Source organism: Callithrix jacchus, chromosome 16, assembly GCF_049354715.1.
Source record: "Callithrix jacchus isolate 240 chromosome 16, calJac240_pri, whole genome shotgun sequence".
NCBI classification, from domain to species: Eukaryota; Metazoa; Chordata; class Mammalia; order Primates; family Cebidae; genus Callithrix; species Callithrix jacchus.
Genome location: NC_133517.1, coordinates 29783700 through 29796073, shown reverse-complemented (window position 1 = coordinate 29796073; position 12374 = coordinate 29783700).

The following is a 12374-nucleotide window of genomic DNA, read 5'->3' as shown; positions in this document are numbered from 1 at the left end:
CAAAAGCCCAGCCCCTTGTCTTGCCCCAAGATGCGATCCAACTGACAAGCCCAGCTCCACTTCCTAAGGCTCACATGAATGTTCTCGCACGCCTCGTTTCCCTCCCCTAGAATGTTTGCCCCTGCCTTTTCCTTCTCCCTCAGAGCCCCAGTACTGGCTTCTTTCTTTCCCCAATACTAACTGAATGCCTACTACCTCCTCTACAATGTTTACTGTCAAGAGACAGTATTGCTCAGTGGGCAAGGCACAGACTCTGAAACAATTTGCCTGATTTGAATCCTGACTCCACCACTTATTAACCACATGACCTCGGGCAAGTTTCTCAACCTGTCTGTGCTTCAACTTCCCAAAACATAAAATGATGATATTTACAGCTCCTATTTAGAAGGTTCTTGGAAGGATTAAAATAGTTAATACATATAGCACTTTTGGAATTGTGCAAGGAGCAGACTAATGGCACTAAAACCATGAGCTGGTCCTAGCAGTAGTGGCAGGTACCAAGCACTGGCCGCGCTGCTGGGATCCAGAGATGAGCAAATCACAGCCAAGCACAGTGGCTCACGCCTCTAATCCCAGCACTCTGGGAGGCCAAGGTAGGAGGATCACTTTAGGTCAGGAATTTGAGATCAGCCTGACCAAGATCATGAAACCCCATCACTACTAAAAATACAAAAATTACCTGGGTGTAGTGGTGGGCACCTGTAGTCCAAGCTACTTAGGAGGCTGAGGCAGGAGAATCACTTGAACCTGGGAGGCGGAGGTTGCAGTGAGCTGAGATCGCGCCACTACACTCCAGCCTGGGCATCAGAGAGAGACTCTGTCTAAAAAAAGAAATAATAATAATCACAATCAGTCCCTTTTCTAGCCATCTAGTGAACAAGGTGGATATGTCAACCCAATAATCATAGCCCAGTGCTCTAGATGCTGTAATAAAGGCAGGTACAGAGGGCTGCAGGGAACAAAAGAGATATTAAGTGTCTGGAGTAGGATAAGATTTCAGGGAAAAAAAAAGTGTCATCTCAAAATTAAAGAACAATTGCAGTTCTTCCTAGTGCCCCTGCATGGACATGTCACTATCATCCAGAGGTATCATCCAGGGGTTGCCAGGAGCCCCAGTGGCTAGAACATAGCATCTGTGGGGCTGGAAGTGAAGCTGACATGCCAAGCAGGAGCCTGATCTCACAAAGAACCTTATGCCATTCAGATAAGGTTGCCCCTGAGACTGTAAGCAGAGTAAAGCCCACCACAGACCATCATGATCTCAGCCTCTTCAGGCCTCATCTAGAGCACTAAGAGCACATTTTACTAATGCCACACTTATTTGCTATCTTATAATTTCTGAAAAGCTTTACTAAGGCTGAGCATGGTGGATCATACCTGTAATCCCAGCACTTTGGGAGACTGAGGCAGGCGGATCACAAGATCAGGAGGTTGAGAGCATCCTGGCTAACATGGTGAAATCCCGTCTCTACCAAAAATACAAAATATTTACCAGGCATGGTGGCAGGCACCTGTAGTCCCAGCTACTCAGGAGGCTGAGGCAGGAGAATTGCTTGAACCCAGGAGGCAGAGACTGCAGTGAGCCGAGATTGCGCAACTGCACTCCAGTCTGGGTGACAGCACAAGACTCCATCTAAAAAACAAAAAAGAAAATACAAAAAAGAAAGAAAGAGAAAAGTTTTACTATACCAACCCACCAGCAGACCCCTCTCTGAAGCTTCTTATCCCAGGTTGACATGTTTCGTACCAGGTAACTCTGCTACCTTGGTCACAGGTGGCTGAACCAGGTATTCGCATCTGACCTAAGGGCAGCTCCCTTATGGTAGGGCCAGTGCCCTATAGGAGGTGGCCCTAGGCCACCTCCTATGGTACAGAATAAAGCCCAGCTCATTGGTGCCATTCTATCCTGCACACTGACTGCCTAGATGGAGTACCTCTCTTAGGGAATCTGAATGTAATATACAGAGAGGAAAACAGGCACAGAGGCTACAGAAGTGGGAAAACTCACTTTGAAGAAAGCAGTCAGCAGAAGCCACAAGCCAAGCCTAGAGGTAGAGAATGGAGTGAGTCCGTAGTGTCAGCACAGTTACAAAGCAGACAGAAGTAGCTAAGACTCTGAGCGAGAACACACTGGTCGAGGGATCCCAGAATGAGATAAGCCATGGTATAAACTTAACTGTGGCCTCATTCCCAAATATCATTCCTATCATTCCTGGTTTTTGTGAGTTCAGGCAGTGCCACTGATGAAGACAATCTTCTGTTTCTCATAATTTCCTGAGAGTCTTCCAAATAAACCCCCAAACACTCGGAGCAAGTCTCTTTTCCTTGCCACATGTCCTTTCTGCTCAATTAAAAAATGTGTTCTTTCATGGGGGAATGGTGGCTGGTGGTGGTGGTGTGGGGGTGAAAGAATTTACCAAGACAGTTGCAGGTAAAGGAAGACAGATTTATTCGAGAAAGTAGGAAAATACGTTGCCAGAGAGACAATGGGCAAGTCAGCAACAAAAGCTGACTTGGAAGAAACAAAGGCTTGCTAGAGAGTTTGTAGGATGGTGTTTACGCTGTCTGTTGAAGAAGGCTTTGTGCAGCACTGACAACGCCAAGATTGGGCTGCAGGGAGCTCACTTGCAGGTGTCTGGTGATGGTTGGGCATGGGAAAATTGTGAGTTACTTTCACAGCAGAGCTGAGTATCCGGAACTGTGTAGAAAGGTGGGCTTCTTGCTCACCTCCTTTCTCTTGCTGCTTTCTCCCTATTCCACCAGCCTGGCTCCCTTCTCCCCAGTTTGAACTCCACATGTTCCACGGGTGCTTCCTTGTGGAACAGGGCAACAGCCCATGCATTAGCAGAAAAGCAAGGCCCAGAAGGGCTGATTCTGAGGGATGTCCAGGATTTTCATGAGAGAGGATGGAGGCAACTTGTAGGGCTAGTAGGGAGACATGAGGCAAGCTCACTGGAGGCTTCAGCAGCTGTTCAGATATTTCATTTCACCCGCAGTGAATGTAATCCAGGCAGAGAATGTAATCCAAGCAGAGAAGTGCTCACAATATGAAAACATGGATTAGCAGGGGACTGCATGTATACCTTGCTGGGTACAGGCCCCACTTTCTTTCTCTTTGAGGACACTAAGCTTGAATGTCCAAGGGGAAAGACATACAAAAAGCATTGCCACAAACCAGCTGTGAAGCTGACCAAGAAGATCATGGGTCCTGCCTGCAGGGAGGAAAAATATGAAGTAAATTACTAGAGAAGTCAGCTGCTTCTGCCCCTCAGAGAAACGAGGAGGTTCAAGTCAGGATCGGGAGACCAGACAACCCCAGAAAAAAAAAAAAAAGACTTATCTCTGATTCACCTTCTGCTGCAGTAACCAAGCCTTCTATCAGTGGCTGAGATTTCAGAGTCATTTTCCCAGAACAAAACAATGATATTTCCAAATCAAAGAGAGGACGGAGGACAGGATTAATAAAAGAGGGTTGGGGACCTCTTTAAAGAGGAAGGCAGAGTTCGGCATCTTTTCTATTCTCTCAGTTGTTTATATTCTCTCATCTTTTATATTCTTCCCAGGGAAGAGGCAAATCCTACAGGGATCTGGGCTTTCTCCTGAGATTCTGGGGCACATTTAAGGGATTAGGAATGAAAAAATATGATCAGGTTTGGGATTGCTGGATAAAATGTTGCCACTTCATACAATACACACTGTTGTTTCCAATACACATGAGGTGTCTCCATGGAAGTAGACATAAGGTATGTGGGGTCTCAAAGCAACTCTCTTCTGTGAAAATGTCTGATTCCTACACGAATAGGAAGGGAATCCATCTCTCCAGGAATATTCACCCAGCCAAAAATGTAAAGCAAAGAAAACAAAGAAATTTAGACAAACTACACATCTAGTGCCTAGATAAAGGACCTCCTCCAACCCTGACCCCTCCTTAACCTTGACCCCCTCCCCCAACCCCAACCCCCGCAGCCCCTGGAAGAATAACTTTAACAATGATTTTCTTAACCCAAAACACAACACACACATAAAGAAGATCCAGAGTTGGTGGAGGCTTTTTAAAGTCATCTGTGTAATAGGACGCGAATTCTCTCTCAGGAAAAACAATCTCTAAAAAGAAATTTAATGGAAAATTCACACCATGAGTATCTTACCTACTTTACCCTGGCCCGAGTTTCACGAATACTTGTTGCTACCCCATACAACCAGGCACTGAGAAGTGTCCAGAAAGACACCAACTGCCCAAGATGCCCAGAGAAGCAGAACACACAGAGCCACAATGAGAACTCAGGATGGAGTCAACTTTGGTCCATGTGGGCTTCCAGGACCCAGCCCACATCTGCCAACCCACCGTGTCCTCTGCTTCATGTTTACCTTCTGCATCCTTTTCACTGATGCCTTCAAAAACCCCTGTGTGTGCACGGACACAGTGGTTATGCTGCCAATTTAAAGAACCAAGGCTTCAGAGGAAAGGAACTTCATGCATGCCTCCATCCCCGCTCCCCCAGTCCCCACTGGCTATTTGTAAAAGTTATTCACAAGAGGGGAAAGAGCCTTTGTGTGTGATTTCCTGCTCACATCATGGTGGGGTGAACCAAGGTTCTCTGTGCAGCTTCCTCCACCATCTGTTGGCACTGCCTTCTCTCAGAGACTTGGCAGGAAAACACTGTTTTTCATCCTAACTCAAAGACAGTGAGATTTTTTCATACCTGCACAGGAATCATGCAAGTTGTGATTGAAAAGAGCATCATGGGATACAAACAGAAAGAAAAGTGGCAAAGGTGCCAAGCTACAGATTCTAACAGCTTCCAGAACGCTAGGCCACAAGTGGCCATCAGACTGCGGAACTCCATTTCCTTCTTTTCTTTACAGGTTAAAGTCTGTCAAATATGATCCAACTCCAACCCAAACTTCTGTTGAATGAAATGATTGTTTTCTAAGCTCCAGCTGGTAGCAAACTCATTTTGGGACATACTCAATATAACTGAACCACAGTGTAACATACGGGGATATCTTGGCCTGAATTTTCCTCTCCTTCATCTGGTTCTCAATCCCCTTCTTCTCTTCCTCCCTTCCTTTTCAGCTCTTTCTTTTCAGTCTTTCTCCCCCCCCACCCCCACCCCTTTGTTAAGTTCACTTTTCAGGCCTTGAGATGGAGTCTCGCTCTGTCACCCAGGCTGGAGTGCAGTGGCACAATCTCGGCTCACTGCAACCTCCACCTTCCAGGTTCAAGCAACTCTCCTGAATAGCTGGGATTACAGGTGTGTGCCATCATGCCCAGCTAAGCTTTGTAATTTTAGTAGAGAAGGGGTTTCTCCATGTCGGTCAGGCTGGGCTCAAACTCCTGACCTCAGATGATCCACCTGGCTCAGCCTTCCAGAGTGCTGCAATCACAGGCATGAGCCACCGTGCCCGGCCAGACAGCCACTTCTTAACCAATCAGAGCTCTGGCCTGATTCCTTGTTCCTACCTTATAGAGGACTGTCTAAGATACCCAACAACAAAATCCCCCTGCTTCCTGAAAGCATCCAGGTCTTGAATGCGTCTACCCCTAGTTTTTTTATTTCCTTTTAAAAAAATTGTATTTTAGATTCAGGGGAGACATGTGCAGGTTTATTATTTGGGTATGTTGTGTGATGCAGAGGTTTGGGCTTCTAACGATCCCAGCTCCAAGTAGGAACACAATACCTGACAGGTAGTTTTTCAACCCTTTCCTCCCTTCCTATTTGAAATCCCCAGCGTTCATTGTTCCCATCTTTACGTCCATACGTCATGGACAATGTTTAGCTCCTGCTTGTGAGAACATGTGGTATTTGGTTTTTTTTCTGTGTTAATTTGCTTAGGATGATGGCCTCCAGCTCCATGCATGTTGCTGCAAAGAACATAGTTTCATTCCTTTTTACAGCTGTGTAGTATTCGGTGGTATATATGTACCACACTTTCTTTATCCAACCCACCATTGATGGACACCTGCAATCCCAATTTTTTGAACCCACCCCTAAACCACCGAACACAAGCTGAAATCTTCTAATAGGTCCTTTGAAACATCCTTCTGCTGAGGCTCCCTGCAGTTCCCTATGGCATGGTCTCCCTCCTTGCAACCAGCAATAAACTCAGCTTGTTCAATCATAGGTGTGTGCCCAGTGGTCTTTGGCTGAAAGGTCATTGAGGAAATATGAATTCACATCCTGCCCAAAGCCTTAAGATCCTTCAATGAGGACTGCTAAGTTCCCCTGTGAGGTAGAGAAAAGGGGGACCTGTTCCCCACCTTGTCCCTCTTCTGGAGTTTTACTCCTGGAAAATATCCAAGAAAGGAGCATGACAAAGAGGGCCATCTCCAATGCCAAAAAAAACATGATGGCTCTTAGATCTAGCAGGTGAACTCCCAGCCTCTTATCTGTGGAGTCCGTTAAGGCAGCAGGAGAAAAGTATAGTTTGGTAAAGATAAAACCCTTTGCCTGCCCTGCTTGAGGGTGGATTATTGCCTACTTGGGCAGCTCTCTCTGTGTCCTGAAATGGTTCCAGAGCACCTGTATTATTGCTGCTTACCTCCCTGCCACAGCCATTTCAACTCCAGAACTGACTTCCCTTCCCACAGAGTTGGATCATAGGTGCGAGCAAAGGGGACAAAAACAGGTGAGCAAGCGTGCTCCTTCTTCCTCCCTGTGGCTAAGTTTTCCAGCTTGGTGCAGGAGCTCCTGCAGGCATTTTCCCTTTCATGATTGCTTTCAACTAACACAAGGGAAAGAGCTTAGAGCAAACAGAAAACTTACCAACCCATCAAGGCTAATGTCAAGAGGTAGGACCAACCTCTGCCTTTCAAAATACAACTTTACTTTCAGAGAAGCACCAGGTTTCCAGGAACCTGATGGGCTACACAGTGTGCCCAAATTCATGTAGCAATGTTTTCCTATAAAGCAATTCTTTTCTGCTTTCAGGCACTTGGTGAAATATGCTGCTTCAGGAGGATGTATAATTGCTAGACAACAAATTAGCCACAAAACAAAATTTAGGATTGCTCCTAAATTATTCAAGAGGTTGGAAAAATACATACACAAAACAGATCAATCAAAGAAATCAAATACATACCCTGCAGTTTCGAGACAGTTAGGCAAGAAACATTCTGCAATCGAATACCAACAATTACTTCTCCCACTGAGTGGTATCAGAAAACTTGGAAAAAATTAAATGTGTTATCATATCACTAACCCACAAGTAGAAAGTGTCATCCTGAGCACTGGATATCAGTAAACAGAATTACAAAGCCTAATAGAATCACAGAACAAATGCAAACCTGAAGAAATCACCCTCTTTAAAATAAAACGACGATTATCTCCACGTGTAAGCTTTTTGCTACCAGGGGAGCTGCTACCTGATTCAAGGTTCTCACGGTGGCAGGACTGGTGTGTGGGCATCCCAGAGCAGAGGGGCATCTCCACATCCCACCAGCACCTTAGTCGCCCACCTGTGGGACGGTTTAATCTGACAGAACAAAGCAGATGGCAGGTGTTGGGATGAATCTCAGCATGCTAAGGATGCATTCTCTCTGTGCTCATTAAAAAGATATAACAATCAAGGTAACTGAGCTGCTATAACAAATAAATCCCAACTTTCCAGAGCCTTAATAAAATAAAGGTTTCTCATTTAAGTAATTTTCTCATGTGGGTGCTCCCAGTCTATGTGCAGCTTTCTTCCCCATGATGCTTTCCATGTTATGGATACAACTCCCCACCCCACCCCATGCAAAACAACAGTCCTCTGACTTAGCTGCCTCCTAGAATCACCAAGGAATTTTTCCTGCTATTTGGACTACACCTTAGCCCAATTAATTAGCATCCTAGGGGTGGACTCTGAGCAGTAGGATTTTTTTAAGGATCCCCAGATAATTCCAATGACTGCCAAGGTTGTAACCAACATGCCAGAGCCCCAGAGTCTTTCACAATGGGCTGGTAGAAGAGGAGAGAAGCAGCAGAGAAGCACCCCACTTTTGAAAGCCCTGACGCAGAGATGAGACGTTACTCTGCTCACATTCCATCATGGGGAACACATATGCAAGCAGGGACAGAAAAGGTAGTCTCTGCCTGAGCTGCCTTCTCCTGGTAACCTTCCCACAGCACAGAAGGGAGAGTACACATTTTTGGTGGACAGCTAACTATCTTGATAAACTGGTGAGTATATGACAGGGGCTAAATGGAAGCAGAAATCAGAAAGGAGAAAGGACGTGAGGGTTAGGAATAGAGAAATAGAAGAGGAGAGAACCGCAGCAGCTGGAAAGCCGATATCACTTGTCCTCTCACTCCATTTGGTGCCATTGCTCACCTGGAAATACAAGTGCCACCCTCTGCCCAGACTTCCACTCTGGACACACCACTTCACCAGTGTTTTGTTTTGGGTTTGGGTTTGTGGTTTTTTAAAAGCACAATCTCACTGACTGCCAAATCACTTTTTCTGACATTGGCCTCAAATCGAAAGCAAAACACTGGGAGGCACGCTCATCTCCCCAACTTAGTTGAGGGACCCTGATGAATCAAGATCAAATTATATGACCATATAGGATCGATTCCTCTCCCTGCCAAATAAGGAGCATTGCTGTGGGGGTAGTTGGTCCTTTGATACACTTGCATACTCCATGTTGAGGGGAAAGACATGGAAAGATAAGCAGTAACATCAAGATTTTTAGCAGCCAGGGAGAGTGCCTGGTAGAGCCCCATTGGCAGGGAAATATACTGGTCTGTGTTTAAAGTCAAGATACAGCCCATCTTCTGCTTGGCTGCAATACAGAAGTCACTCTTTTTACCGAATTAAGCCAAAGCGGAAGCCCGTCACAATGCCACAGTGTAGCAGAAAACATGCAGGCAGAACCCAGAGGTAGCAGCGCACAGGGCAACTGCTCAGAACAGAGATGAGCAAGCCCTGGATCCTTGGGAAAAGGACACTTCTGACAACTATGCAGATGTCTGTGCAGAGCATGTTGAGAAACTTTGGTCTCCTTTAAATACCAGTCACATAGACTCATGCTGAAAATGAACTTGGAGCAGTGGCAGAGGGACTTAGAATTCCATACAAATGCTAATAAGGGCCAGATACAACCAACCAATAGTCCTACAAAGTGGCTTGGGACAAGAACAGCACTGGCCACATGGAAATGGTCAGGAGGATGAAGATGGTGTAAGAAAAGATGCCTAGATCAGACCAGGACTGAGATAAGTTCTTGGCTATAGTTTGCTAAGGGTTTCACCATGAGGTTAGGAAGAGGAAATGAATCTCACAACACCACTGGATTGTATTCATGATTGTTGTAAATTATCAAGCTTGGGTAACCCCTAGAGTAATCTGCATAATGTTCCATGGTGGGAGTTACATCATTCCCAGCGTGTCCTGTTTGTTACTTTACATGGCGTGGCATGGCATAGTAATACCCTCCAGGTATTAACATAAATATAGACCTAGCTGGGATGTGCCCCACTAGACTGATAGAGTCATCATCCCAGTGTCCAGAGGGGGGCGCCAGGCAAGCAGTTTGCTCTGCAAGGAATACAGCTGTCAGCAGCATTGGAAAGAAGAAAGAAGGACGAAGAAAGGAGGAGGAGGAAGAACGGGAGAAGAAGGAGGAAGAGGAAGAGGAGGGGGAGGAGGAAGGGATAGAGGGAAGGAGGAAGAGAGAAGGAAGAAAACAGGACTCACTTCTGGGAGGAAATACAGTATACTGAAAGTAATAGATGCAAGCGTAATGAAAGCAGAATTAAGTGCAGACTCTGGCAAAAACTAATGTTAGTGACCTTGGAGAAGTCCCGCACCATCTCTGGACTTCAGTGGCCTGCTGTAAAATGACAATATTGGACGAGAAAATCAAAAGGCCCCTTCCAGTTCTACAATCCTTCCTTCTATTCAATGATGAAGATACTTATGGAAAAATGACTACCTAAAATCAGCTTGGCTTCTCGTAAGAAAGGACTTTATAGAAGTCTCTAGTCATTTCTAAATTATGTACATAAAAGAACTCAGATTAGAAATTATGCAGTCCTCTGCTTTCTCCTTTTCTGGTTCTGCTACTCATAGCCGTCATCCTGTTCATTGATGTTCCCATAAGATGAACAGAAAGAAAAAAGAAAAGAAAAGAACCTAAAATACAATCATTTCATTTCCCTTACTTGGTGAAGAGCAGATATTAAGCAACAACATGCCAGAAGGTACCACTGGGGACTCGATACATGAAAGAGGAAAAGGAAGGCTGAGTGCAGTGGCTCACACCTGTAATCCCAGCACTTTGGGAGGCCAAGGCAGGCAGATCACTTGAGGTAAGGAGTTCAAGACTAGCCTGGACAACATGGTAAAATCCTGTCTCTGTGAAAATACAAAATTAGTTGGGCATGGTGGCACACACCTGTAAGCCCAGCTGATAGGGAGGCTGAGGCAGGATAATTGCTTGAAACCAGGAGGGAGAGGTTGCAGTGAGCCAAGATCGTACCACTGCACTCCAGCTTGGGTGACAGAGTGAGACTCTGTCTCAAAAATGAATAAATAATAAAAGGAAAAGGAGAAGAAAATGGAAACCTTGCTTGACATGCCCAAGATTTTTTGCCCTGTCCTTGGTGTATAAGGAGAGTTGGCACCTAATGACTAGCCTTCCTCGCTGTCTGCTCAGGAGGCCTCTGAATGTATGTGAGCATTCGACTGGATTCCTCACAATAACTTAGATTTGATGTATCTTTTCTCATTAAGGCTCTGCTCTTCTCATTCTTACAAATTTGTACTTTCATTCTATTTGTGCTGTCTCACATCATACATAAAAAGGCAGCAGTAATTGTGTGAATGTGGCCATCTTACAAGTTACAAATTCAGCTTGTAACTGAAAGTTCAATGGAGACTTGGTGATGAGGTCATGTTTCAGGACGTTTGTGTTCATGAGGTGTTGGAATAAACTCCTGTCTTCTTAGACATATTTCTGCCAGCACTGTATACATAAATGTGGCCCACAGCTACAAAGGACAGTGTTAAGCAGAGATCTGGTGTCTCTCAAAAGTAAAACCTCTGGGCTAGGGGAGGGAGAGCATTAGGAGAAATACCTAATGTAGATGATGGATTGATGAGTGCAGCAAACCATCATGGCATGTGTATACCCATGTAACAAAGCTGCACGTTCTGCATCTGTATCCCAGAACTTAAAGTATAATTAAAAAAAAGAAAAAGTCAAGCCTCTACTTGGTCATTGGATAAGTGAAAATAAGCTAAGTTGTCCTTAGAGATAGCCACAAAGATTTAGGGGTCTAATGAACAAGTTTATTCTTTTGTCTATAACAGTCCAAGTACCCAAGCTGACAATGGCACTGCCATCTTCAGAAAGCAGCTGCCAAGACCTCTCTGGGAATTGCCGTCCAGTTAGCCATGAGAGGAAAGGAACATAAAGGAACTCACCAGAGAGATTTTTATGGGCCAGGCCTGACAGCTGTACATATTCCTTCCACTCACATTCTGCTAGTCAGCACTTAGGCACCTGGTTACATCTCAATGTACAGAAGGCGAGGAAATGTAATCTCCCTGTGACCAGAGAAGGAGCAAATGGATTTTGATCAATGCCTTGTGGTCTTTACCACAGCATTTTCCAATTACAGTTCACAACTCAGTGTATCATAAAATCAATCCAGGAAATAGGAATTAGCATTTTTAAGATGGAGTGGAAAAGACCAGAGAAGTGAAGAGAACAGAACCGAATGGAATGGGAAGGATGAAAGGGGAGGAACAGAAGGAAAGGAGAGTGAAGGCCTGGGAGGGGAGGGAACAGAGAGTATTGCATGTGTAAGGGTAAGTACTACTTAATGAAATGTATCAGTTCTGTATGCGCTAATAAATTATAAGGCAAAATTAATTTTCTCCTGTGGGTCACAGTCAGAAATGTTTCAGCGTCACTGACTTAATCTATTAGTTCATTTTCATGCTGCCGATAAAGACATACCTGAGACTGGGCAATTTAAAAAAAAAAAAAGGTTTATTGGACTTACAGTTCCGCGTGGCTGGGGAGGCCTCACAATCAAGGTGAAACATGGCAACAGACAAGAGAAGACAGCTAGTAAATGGAAACTCTGCTTTTTAAAACCATCATATGTTCTCACTCACATGTGGGAACTAAACTATGAAGGCGCAAAGGCATAAGAATGATATAATGGACTCTGGGGACTCAGGGGTAAGGGTGGGATGGGATGAGGGGTAAAAGACTACAACGCACTGGGTACAGTGTACACTGCTCAGGTGATGGATACACCAAAATCTCATAAATCACTACTAAAGAACTTATACATGTAACCAAATACCACCTGTTCCCCTAAAACCAATGAAATAAAAAAGAAAACACAAGCTGAAAAAAAGAAAAGGGGAAACTTTGA